At 35.4% G+C, this 11,175-nt stretch overlaps 2 non-coding genes across 2 annotated transcripts; both read left to right on the forward strand.

Annotated features, from left to right (window-relative positions):
- Positions 1 to 254: 254 nt before the first annotated feature.
- LOC124388199 lies at positions 255 to 467 on the forward strand. Its single transcript, XR_006926379.1, has one exon. It is a non-coding gene; the product is annotated as a small nucleolar RNA U3 (small nucleolar RNA).
- A 7,100-nt stretch (positions 468 to 7,567) lies between these two features.
- On the forward strand, positions 7,568 to 7,780 carry LOC124388197. Its single transcript, XR_006926377.1, has one exon. It is a non-coding gene; the product is annotated as a small nucleolar RNA U3 (small nucleolar RNA).
- The last annotated feature ends 3,395 nt before the right edge of the window (positions 7,781 to 11,175 follow it).

Raw genomic sequence — 11,175 nt, forward strand, 5'->3', positions numbered from 1 at the left:
AAGAACTGCAGGATCCTTGAAATGTGAAACTGACTCGAGTCTTGTGTGCGCAAAGCATGATGGGTATGTTCATTCATTCGTATAATAAATGTTCTGCTTTTATTTAAAATAAATTGCCGTGTTTTGAGGTGTTATTAATAATTTGTTTTAATGGCTGGTTACTTTCGCGTGTGATATTTGTAAAAGCTGAAATCTACCCTCTTTAATATGTTTGTGTAATTTAAGAGCTTCACTGCGCTGTGAGATGAAAAGTTAAGACTATACTTTCAGGGATCATTTCTATAGTAACTAACTCGGAAATGTGATTTGAAAGCGATACGTCTCCCTAATCACGATGACGAGGTTTGATGTTTTCTTCTGAGCGTGAATCGGATTGGAGCTTATGATTCTTTCATGTGCTTTAGTTATTGATGAACGTTCTCTGCTTCTTATGGAGCAGAAGAAGAAGAATACATGATCAGAGTGATTCTGGTTAATATGGTAATAATAGATAGTTTATATGTAGTGATGTTAATTTTTTGCAGAAATGTTTATTTACACGTAGTTTATTTATTTTTTTATAGTTTTTTCAAACAATAGAAATGGTAAGCAAAAATTATTTATTATAGTTATTTCCAAAAATAATGAATTGTTTGGTCAAAGTGAAGAAAACAGATTATTTTTTAAAAGCGATGTCCACTCCTGGACAACGTCAACTTCACATTCAGTGGGGCAACACGAAGGCCCTAAAAATAACAAGGGCCAATTTGTCCTTAGCAGATTAGAGAAGCGAAGTGTGCACATGCCTAAAATATTTGAATAGCTTTACAGTCTGCAAGTTGAAAATTAAGACTATACTATCCTGGATTGAGTCTAAAGGGTGTAACTGGGAAATGTGATTTGAAAGTGTTGTATATGGCAAGCCAAAGGGTCAGAGTTACGTCTTAGATTAAACGCGTTAAATTAAAAATGCCATTAAATACCGTGATCGCAAACGCCGTAAAAGAAATACGTAAATGACGGCGTTTAGTATAAAAGAAAAGCGCCGCTTTTACGGCGTTTTTCTTATAGTATAATAAGTCACCACCCATTGATTTCCACAGCCAGTAATATTGAACTGTTCTCATCCAATCAATGATGAACAGAACCAGACTGGACCAATTCAGCACAGATCATTTGTGATAATCCAATTCGTAGGAGTTCTTTGCCATTCAATAAGCAGAAAAATCCAGTTTGCTTGAAAATGAACAGAAGAAACTTAATTTTACACTGCAAGCGAACATTAAATCGGGTAAAAGTAAGGAACAAGACTTTTGCAGCGTAAATCTTTTCGGTTATAAAATTTTTATTACAATACAAGCCTATGACTATATTATTATATTGTATTGAAATTCAAGGTTTATCTTTAATCTTTATTCAGACACCAGAATGAATGTTTAATACATAGGCTGAGGTGTCGGTTCTGATATGTCAACTACTGTAATAAAGATAAACTCAAGTCCTCAATAAGCTGGGAAGTTCCTGACCTAATAAATATGTAACCAATTACATGATTAGGATATTTGCATTTACTTTGCATTGTAAGAATGTACAGGGAGACTTTAAATATGAAAACATGACTTGGTAATGTTTTCTCATTAAAATCTGATAATTTCAAGAGAAATTTATTTTATCACATCTGAAGGGCCTTGGGTATAAGAAGATTTCCAAAAGATTTAACATTCCAAGATACACCATTGGGAGAATTATAAGGAAGTTTAAAACTTGTGGAACAGCTGCAAACCTGCCTGGCCGTAAAAGAAAGCTCACAATTTCATCAAGGGCCCTTAGCAACTTAGTCAGGACAGCTAAGATAAACCCCCGTGTGACTGCAAGACAGCTACAGGATGGCATGATAAGGGCTGGTACAAGTGCTTTAGTGGCAACTATAAGACGTGCACTGAATAATCAAGGACTTCATGGCCGCACTCCACTCTTGACCTCAAGGAACATCAGGAGTCGACTAGAATATGCCAGGAGGAAATTGAAAGCTACAGAGTTCTGGGAGAGAGTTCTATGGACTAATGAAACCAAACTGGAACTTTTTGGACATATGGAACAGCGGTATGTCTGGCGTGCAAAAGGTCAGGCTTATGACCAGAAGAATACCATCCCCACGGTCAAGCACGGAGGTGGGTCAATAATGATGTGGGGCTGTTTTTCTGCGGCAGGAACTGGCAATCTTGATTGTGTACCTGGCATCATGGATTCCCAGAAATACCAGGTCATTTTGAAGAAGAACGTGATGCCTTCTGTTGACAAATTAAACCTTGGTGATCATTGGATCTTCCAGCAAGACAATGATCCCAAGCACACCTCCAAATCAACCAAAGCTTGGTTGGGGAAAAGATGCTGGAGTGTCCTGAAGTGGCCTTCTCAGTCACCAGATTTAAATCCAATTGAAAATCTTTGGTGGGATTTGAAGAAGGCAGTTGCAGCACGGAAGCCGTCAAACATCACTGAGTTAGAGGCTTTTGCACGTGAAGAATGGGCAAAGATTCCAATCGAGAGGTGTAAGAAGCTTGTCAGCACTTATCGAAAACGCTTGTTAGAAGTTATAAAAACTAAAGGGTGCTCCACAAGGTACTGAAGCTGGGGGTTGAATAATACTGCACATGCTCATGTGTTACAAGACTTACAATTTTCATTTAAACTTCAATGTTAAGTCAACTTCTGTTGTCAAAATAACTCAAATATGTAGCAATAAATATTGTTTGTTATTTCACACGTTTTTTTTTTCTTCATTTTTTTCATTATCTTGCATCAACATCACTGTATTGTCTATTGAGGTGAGGGGGTTAAATATTTCTGATTGCAATTGTATATATTTATTTATTTATTTATTTTATAAAGGTTTGAGATGTTCCGTAATTCAAGTGTTGGTGGACCGATCCGTCAGAGAAGGTGCAGAGTGAGAGCACCTAGACAACTCACTTTTAAAGTTTCTATGCTAAAAAGGGGATTTTTTCCCCACTTCCACAGTTTGGGCACTTTTGGGGTCTTAAGCCACTTTTGGGGTCTTAAGCCAGGTTGGAATCTGCAGGCATTAGGACTTTTTTACGCCGTCACATGACAATATGAACGGCATAAAAAGCGGCTCTTTTCTTGTATACTAAATGCCGTCAAATACGGGGTCATTTACGTATTTTCGCATCATCGCAGCGGATGAACATACACACTAAACACATTTAAATAAAGTCATGTCTATTGCATGAGGGCATATAGCTTATATGTTTAAATTAAATCATCATCTTAGAAATGTTTCTTACATTTACATTTTGCACTAAATCACCCAATACAGGCACTGATGTGCAAAACGTTGATGTTTTAAGTTGTTAGTGAATAAACCTACTTTTCATTTAAGTCCTCAGTTCACCTGTGCTCATATATCAGCAGCGCAGCACCAGCCTTTACAGTATGTCGAACGCATCTGATTCGTAGTCCAAAAAGTGTGTGTGTGTGTGTGTGTGTGTGTGTGTGTATTAATGTCAGACAGCACGCGTACTGCTCGGTAGGTCGCGCATGCTCAGTATCAACAATTCGTTGGTATCAGTAGTATGTCGGACGTGTCCGAAAGAAACGGTTCTTGATACAGTACTGGTGACTCGAGAACAGCAGTATGTGAGCTGCTCGGAATCGGCAGGTATGCGCATGCTCAGTGATGATCACTTGTTCAGCAGCATGTTTCAGTTTAATGTGTGTACTGTTGGAGAAACTAGAGAAGAACCCCATTTTTAGAGATATCGATTTATTTTGAGTTGGATAGACGCTCATACACATTCAAAAGGGAGTAACTTGAGTAATTTTGTTGATTAGTGCTGATTTGAGGCGCGAACTGTTTTGAACGATTCAGTCCGATTTGGTGAACTGGTTCGACCGGTTCACTAAAAAGAACCAGTTCAAATGAACGATTCGTTCAGAAACCGGACATCACTATTACATATGGCAAGCCAAAAGGGTCAGAATTACGCCTTCGATTAAACGCGTAACATTAAAAACGCAGTTAAATACGGCATTTTAAACAGTATTGGTACCGTAAAATACGCCGTTGTGATCACAAACGCCGTAAAAAGCGCGCGAAAATACGTAAATGACGCCGTATTTGACGGCGTTTAGTATACAAGAAAAGCGCCGCTTTTTCCGCTGTTCATATTGTCAAGTGACGGCGTAAAAAACGGCGTTTTGGTTGCACAGCGCGCGTGTCTTTTACAGCGTTTTTCTTATAGTATAATGAGTCACCACCCATTGATTTCCACAGCCAGTAATATTGAACTGTTCTCATCCAATCAATGATGAACAGAACCAGACCGGACCAATTCAGCACAGATCATTTGTGATCATGTTTAAATGGCTTTACCTGGCCAGGTTTCCATTTATATTCTTTAGTGTTTTAAATTGTTATTGGCGTTATTGTATTACAAGACAAAACTAATCAATGCTTGTGTTCATTAAATAAAAACTTCAGCAAAGTTTCTGCAAAAATCTGAATCTTTGGATTTTTTATAACAGCTCTGGTAAAAATTTTGTTGCAAGATCCAAATATATTTGATTGTCAAAAAATAAATCAGAAAACAATTTTGGTGTGGCAACTGGGCACTTTTATTTTACCAGCATTCCAGGAGACCTCAGCATTGACGTGCATTTCCTTAAATTAACTACAACCTCTTAACATATTTACATAGTAAAATAATGACTATTAAAGTCATAGCTGCAAGCTTATTTGGATCTAAACAAATGTAAAAAGGTGATTTCACCAAATTTCACCAAAAAAATTTGGATGTTTTGGACACCATTTTTGGTGTCAAGAAATAAAAACCTGAAAGTGATAATGTATAATGGAACATACTGTAAACAAACTTGAAAGGTTCGCTCTGTGTTTTGTACATTTAATAAAAGTCAACCATAACATGCAGCCATAAATTCTATTTTGGGATGAACTCATCCTTTCTAATGATTCATTTAAAGATGTCAAAAAAGACAAAACATTGCAAAGGATGTCTCTACACGTTACGTGAGTATGGGTTTTGTTTTATACAAGTAACATTTAATAAAGTATATATTAAAAAAAGTATTCATGAACTTCCTATTATTAAAATATTAATTATAGGAAGATGTACTGTAATGTATTTTCTTTTTTTTTTTGTATTTAACAGCGTTTTTAATGTTAACGCATTTAATCTAAGGCATAATTCTGACCTTTTTGGCTTGCCATAGTTACATCGCCCTATTCACAATGACGCTTAATGGTTTACTCTTTTGTCCATTAATCAGATTTTAGATAGTAATTTTATTTTTCAGGGGATTAAAGCATTATAGAATGTTTTTGACACAATTGAAGAAAAGCACATGTTTAGTGTGATTGGAGACTTATTTAGGATGAGAATAGTGGTTTATTTTTGTTATTTTCTGCAGAATCTCTAGAGTTAATGAACTGCAATTAAAGTAGGAAATCAGTGCAAGTCTGACTATTTATTCACAATTGTTTTACTTTGCTTTTCTTCTTGCTAGTAATCAATTTAGATTTTTTTTTTCACAGCCTGAAACACTGTGTAGTAAAATTTGTTTTCACAAACGTGTTCCCTCTATAATTTTTAAGTGGTTTTCTACCATCTTTTGAAAGTGTGTGTAATTTAAAATGCTTAACTGTCTTAAAAGACTACACCTTTGCCAAATATTTCCATATTAACTAATTTAAAAATTGTATTGTTATATGTCTCTGTGATTGCAGTGATGATTTGTATGCACTCTTTTAGGCATTTTAGCTACTGATCCTTTCATAGGCTTTAATCCTTGGTGAACTACTTTTGAAGTGTGAGGAGAACAGTACATCTTCAGCGTGAATAGTGACTAAAAATGTAAGTTTGATTGTTATAGATGTTGTCTAAATGTTTTTTCTTTCATGTTAGCATCGAATGGATTATTTGGGGAATTAATAGTTAGCCTTTAACAATTAGTTTGTCATGGTACAATGATAGTTCAGTCTGTGAGTTGTGTTTTGTTGTGTTGTGATTATTTAGTATATATTTATTTATTGTTGACGTTTATATTCCTACTGTATATAACTTAAAGTTCTTTTTGATAGACCTTGAGTATGATGAAGTGGTCAACCAAAATGTTTGCTGATTTTGTTTCTATTGTAAATAAAGATTGAGAGTAGGTCTATTATAGTCCATATAGTATGCTTAGAATGTGTGTATGTTTATAAAACATGCTGCTTTCATTCAAATGTAATTTTTATTTTTTAAGGAGACTCTGTGGATAGATGTTCATTATTTGATTGGTTTGCAGTAGGTATTAGTTTAGATTTTTTTTTTATGTAACAAAAATGGTTTAACCAACTCCAGCCTAGTTAGGACGATGTTATTGTGTGAAAAACAGTTTTCTTGCTAGCAGTAAATGTTGATGTTCACACATAGCCTTAAACCTACATATACATTTCTCAATGATCCATATCAGTCTTTAAATGTGTCTTTTTGTAAGACCTCATAATAATCTCATTACCCACTCTCCACTTCCGAGAATGTATTTTTATTGTTCAGAAAGCATGACAGATTTTTGATGTGTTTTTTAAAAGAAAAAAATGACAAGTAATTGAGTGTTATTTTTAATTTCTAATTGCATTGATGAAATATGATGTGTTCTCCTACGCTTAAATCAGATTTAGCTTATGAGTGGTTTGTTTTCAGTTCCTTCAGAGGGTTAATAAATGTTATAGTACTTTTTTGGAAAATATAATTTATAAACAATTAGAATGAAATTGTGCAGGATTTGTGTAATTTTTCTTAACTGTACTTATTATTACAGCCAAAAAGAAATGGTCATCATTTAACAAATTGCCAAACATATTATACACATTAAGTGACATGATTAATAAATAAATAAATAAATAAATCCATATTTGTTTATTTGATTTGGGTTATATGGATTTATTAATATTTGAGTGAATGCAAAACTAGTCATTTGTTTTATTTATTAATTGATTTGTTTAAAGATTGTTTGCACAAAATATGAAAGATTGTACAGCAATACATATCAACCGTTTTTTAAAAATGACAACAACAAAAACTTGTCAAACTCACTCAAATCCTTATGCTTGCCCGTTTTCCAGCTTATAAACTTAGAGGACAAAATGTTCACTTGCTACATAATATATCCAACCCATTACCAGGTGCAACGATGAAGAAATAATCAGTTTTAATCACTCACAAATCATAATGTTATGCCTGGTCGGTGTAAATAACTAACAAAGCTAGTTTGTTAATTCTTCCTCACTACCTCTTCCTAGCGTTTGGTCGAGGAACTGCAGGACCCTTTAACTGTGGAACTGATCAGGCTTGTGGGCGCAAAGCATGATGGGAATATTCATTCATTCGTATATAAAGTAATTTTCTGCTTTTATTAAAATAAATTGTTGTCTTTTTGGGTGTCATTAATAGTCAGTGTTCATTGCTGGTTACTTTCGCGTGTGATATTTGTAAAAGCTGTGAGCTACCCTCTTCAATATGTTTGTGTAATTTAAGAGCTTCACTGCGCTGTGAGATGAGAGGTTAAGACTATACTTTCAGGGATCATTTCTATAGTAACTAACTCGGAAATGTGATTTGAAAGCGATACGTCTCCCTAATCACGATGACGAGGTTTGATGTGTTCTTCTGAGCGTGAATCGGATTGGAGCTTATGATTCTTTCATGTGCTTTAGTTATTGATGAACGTTCTCTGCTTCTTATGGAGCAGTAGAGGAAGAATACATGATCAGAGTGATTCTGGCAACTGTGTTTAAAGAAAGAAATAATAAATAGTTTAGGGATTGTTTATATACAATTACATGTGTGTATATTTGTTTATGCTTCTTTGGTTTATTATCTGAAGTAATAGAATTTTTAAGCTACAGTATAGAACGTTATTTTCTATTAAGTGACTAGTAAACAATAGTTTTTTTAGTGTTGTAATTTGGTAGCTATTATAATGTTCAATATATTTGAATGGTTGGATTTAAACCACAAAAGCTACTGTTTCCTTCCTTTTATATACAGTACTCCACTTAAAGGTGGGACGTGGTAGTTTTGTGGTTTAGGCCTTGAACTATGTATCCGAAGGTCATAAGTTCAAATCCCAGCCACACCAAGCTTGAGTAAGATAAGGGCTGGATAAGAGTGTCTGAGAAATGCCATAAATGTACATGATAAGAGTTGTTACTGTATCTGTAAAAAGTAGTTTTGATTTTGCCTCTCAGAGGAAGGTCTTAATTATATGATGTAGGGTAATGTCTCGATCATATGAATGTTACCTACAAATTAATTGTGCTCAGTATGAAATCTCATATACCGTATGTGTGCATATGTCTAAATAATACAAATGAAATTAATATAGAGAAGTTGCGTAAAAAAAAAATATATATATATATATATATATATATATATATATATATATTATATATATAATAAAAATTCAAGCGGTGAAAAGCAGTTCATGTCATGTTGATAATAAAGTGGATAATGCAATCATGGAATAAAAAAATAATGTAAATAATAAGAAATTGCTCACATTTGCTCACTAAAAACAATTCTACTTCAAATTGCGATTATTTGCACGTGATGTTTCTGTAAGAAAAGAAGAGCAAAGCAATGTGATCAAATGGGGTGGAGACGGAAGAGGTCAGTGAGGAACCACACAGGAGCATTGAGGGAATCACTGAAGAAAATATCGCGATGCAGACAATGTAATGAACATTATTGACACTGAAATTAACCCCTACAGTGACCACCAGCCCTAGTGTCTGTACTAAGGATGTCCCTAAAAGTGTTAAATCCACTAAGACTGAAAACCACTGCTGACGGAGGTAAACACAGCAGTGCAGAATATAGAAAAAGTGGAGGAAGATAAAAAAAAAAATACCACACGAATAAACTGAACAATCCCAAAGACCCTGTGAATGAGTGGATGTGGTGATGGAGAAGAGTGAAGAGCCAGTGTGCAGTACAGGAGCTACAGGTGGAGAAATAACATCAGATAAGCCAAGATTTTCTGACAGGTCAGAAATCTCACAGAAACATTTGTTTATTTATAAATTTAAGTTAAATATATTATACTCTATAGCAGTGGCAGGCTCTGTATTTCACACCTAGGCCTTCATTGGTGACCGACCTCTTAATACCATCATTATGACACCATGGCTAAAAGAAAAATTAATATTATACAGAAATGCAGTAAAAAGCTGCGGTGTTTCAGAGACAGGTATCACATACTGGATAGACGAATGGCATTACTGAAGCAAAAACCCCAATTAACACAATTCAACAAATCTCCTTTCACTGTAGCCACAGCTTCACCACAAGCATACATCATCTCTAGCAGAACCATCAATAATAACCTTAAAAAAAATGTGTTTTTCTGTGCATTTTTTGTGCATTTTGTGCATGGTTTTCCTGGGGATTGGAAACAAAGGCAAATGGTGTGTTTTTGTGCAAATTCTACAGGAATGAAAATGCAGGTATAAAAGGTATAAATGGTTCATAAAAAAAAATTAAATACCAAATGTTTTTAACTGTTTGGTCGAACTTTTCTTAAAATGTTCAGTTTTTACATATCCATATTTCACCTTGTGCAGTTTTCTACAGTTTGCGAATCTGACTAGTGCGCACTCTTGCCATCCAATCAAAGGATGTGAAAATGCTGGTATGATTGGATGCCCTCTAAAAGGCCTCTCCATTGCTAAATCACAATCTGGATTTTACACCAAAAGAGCCCACAGGTGCAATCTGTGGAGGACTTGTGGATCCGTACTGGAAAGACCATTTGTATTGTTCAATGTGAAAAAATTCACTAAAAATGTGAATTTATATCAATAGAATCACTAGTAAAGATTTATTTCTGGTATCAGATCAGGTAGTGTCCAGTACAGTATTATAAAAACAAGAAGCTGCTGTAAATTGTTTTGTCAATTGTTTTGTCTGAGATGTTTCAGACAGAAAGTAGACACATTTGCACACATGTACTTTACAAATAGTGTTTTCAGTACAGATCGAGAATATTTATGGTCCAAAATATATCTAAACATAAGTCAGTGATTCTGACCAATCGCTGCTATATAGCAGCAGCTTCCAACTATTTATATAGTATAATATTATTAACAGTGTTGGGCAACGTTACTTTTAAAAGTAATGCATTACAATTTTGAGTTACTCCCCAAAAAAGCAACTAATTACGTTACTTAGTTACTTTTTATGCAAAGCAACGTGTTATATTACTTTTGCGTTACTTTTGCGTTACTTGTATCTCTTTCACGCCTTACAGGTGTAACAGGTGTAATATAGATAATTGCCATTAAGAAATAAGTTATATTAGGGCAAAAGACATGTGTGGGCTGCACACCGGTGATGTGGAGGGAGAACATACCTTTCACTGTCATCTCATAAAACTTTGTACAATTCTGTAAATATGACCTCGTCCTCGTCTACATCATTCTCTGCTTCATCATCAGCTTGAAACATTCTGAACGCTTTTACAAAGTTCACGCTATTATCAGTGACCGTGGCAGTTTATCTTCCCACAAAGAGCAAATGAGCTGTGAATTTGCTCTCTCTCTCTCTCTCTCTCTCTCTCTCTCTCTCTCTCTCTCTCTCTCTCTCTCTCTCTCTGTCTCTGGCTGTCTTCCTTATTCTCTCTCTCTCTCTCTCTCTCTCTCTCTCTCTCTCTCTCTCTCTGACTGTCTCTGGCTGTCTTCCTTATTTTCTCTCTCTCTCTCTCTCTCTCTCTCTCTCTCTCTCTCTCTCTCTCTCTCTCTCTCTGACTGTCTCTCTCTCTCTCTCTCTCTCTCTATCTCTCTCTCTCTCTCACTCTCTCTCTGACTGTCTCTGGCTGTCTTCCTTATTCTCTCTCTCTCTCTCTCTCTCTCTCTCTCTCTCTCTCTGACTGTCTCTGGCTGTCTTCCTTATTCTCTCTCTCTCTCTCTCTCTCTCTCTCTATCTCTCTCTCTCTCTCTCTCTGACTGTCTCTGGCTGTCTTCCTTATTCTCTCTCTCTCTCTCTCTCTCTCTCTCTCTCTCTGACTGTCTCTGGCTGTCTTCCTTATTCTCTCTCTCTCTCTCTCTCTCTCTCTCTCTCTCTCTCCACACTTGGTATGAGAGTGATTTAACCACGGAGAAGGGATCTGAACAGA

The sequence above is a fragment of the Silurus meridionalis genome, chromosome 6 (genome assembly GCF_014805685.1).
Source record: "Silurus meridionalis isolate SWU-2019-XX chromosome 6, ASM1480568v1, whole genome shotgun sequence".
In the NCBI taxonomy this organism is placed as follows: Eukaryota; Metazoa; Chordata; class Actinopteri; order Siluriformes; family Siluridae; genus Silurus; species Silurus meridionalis.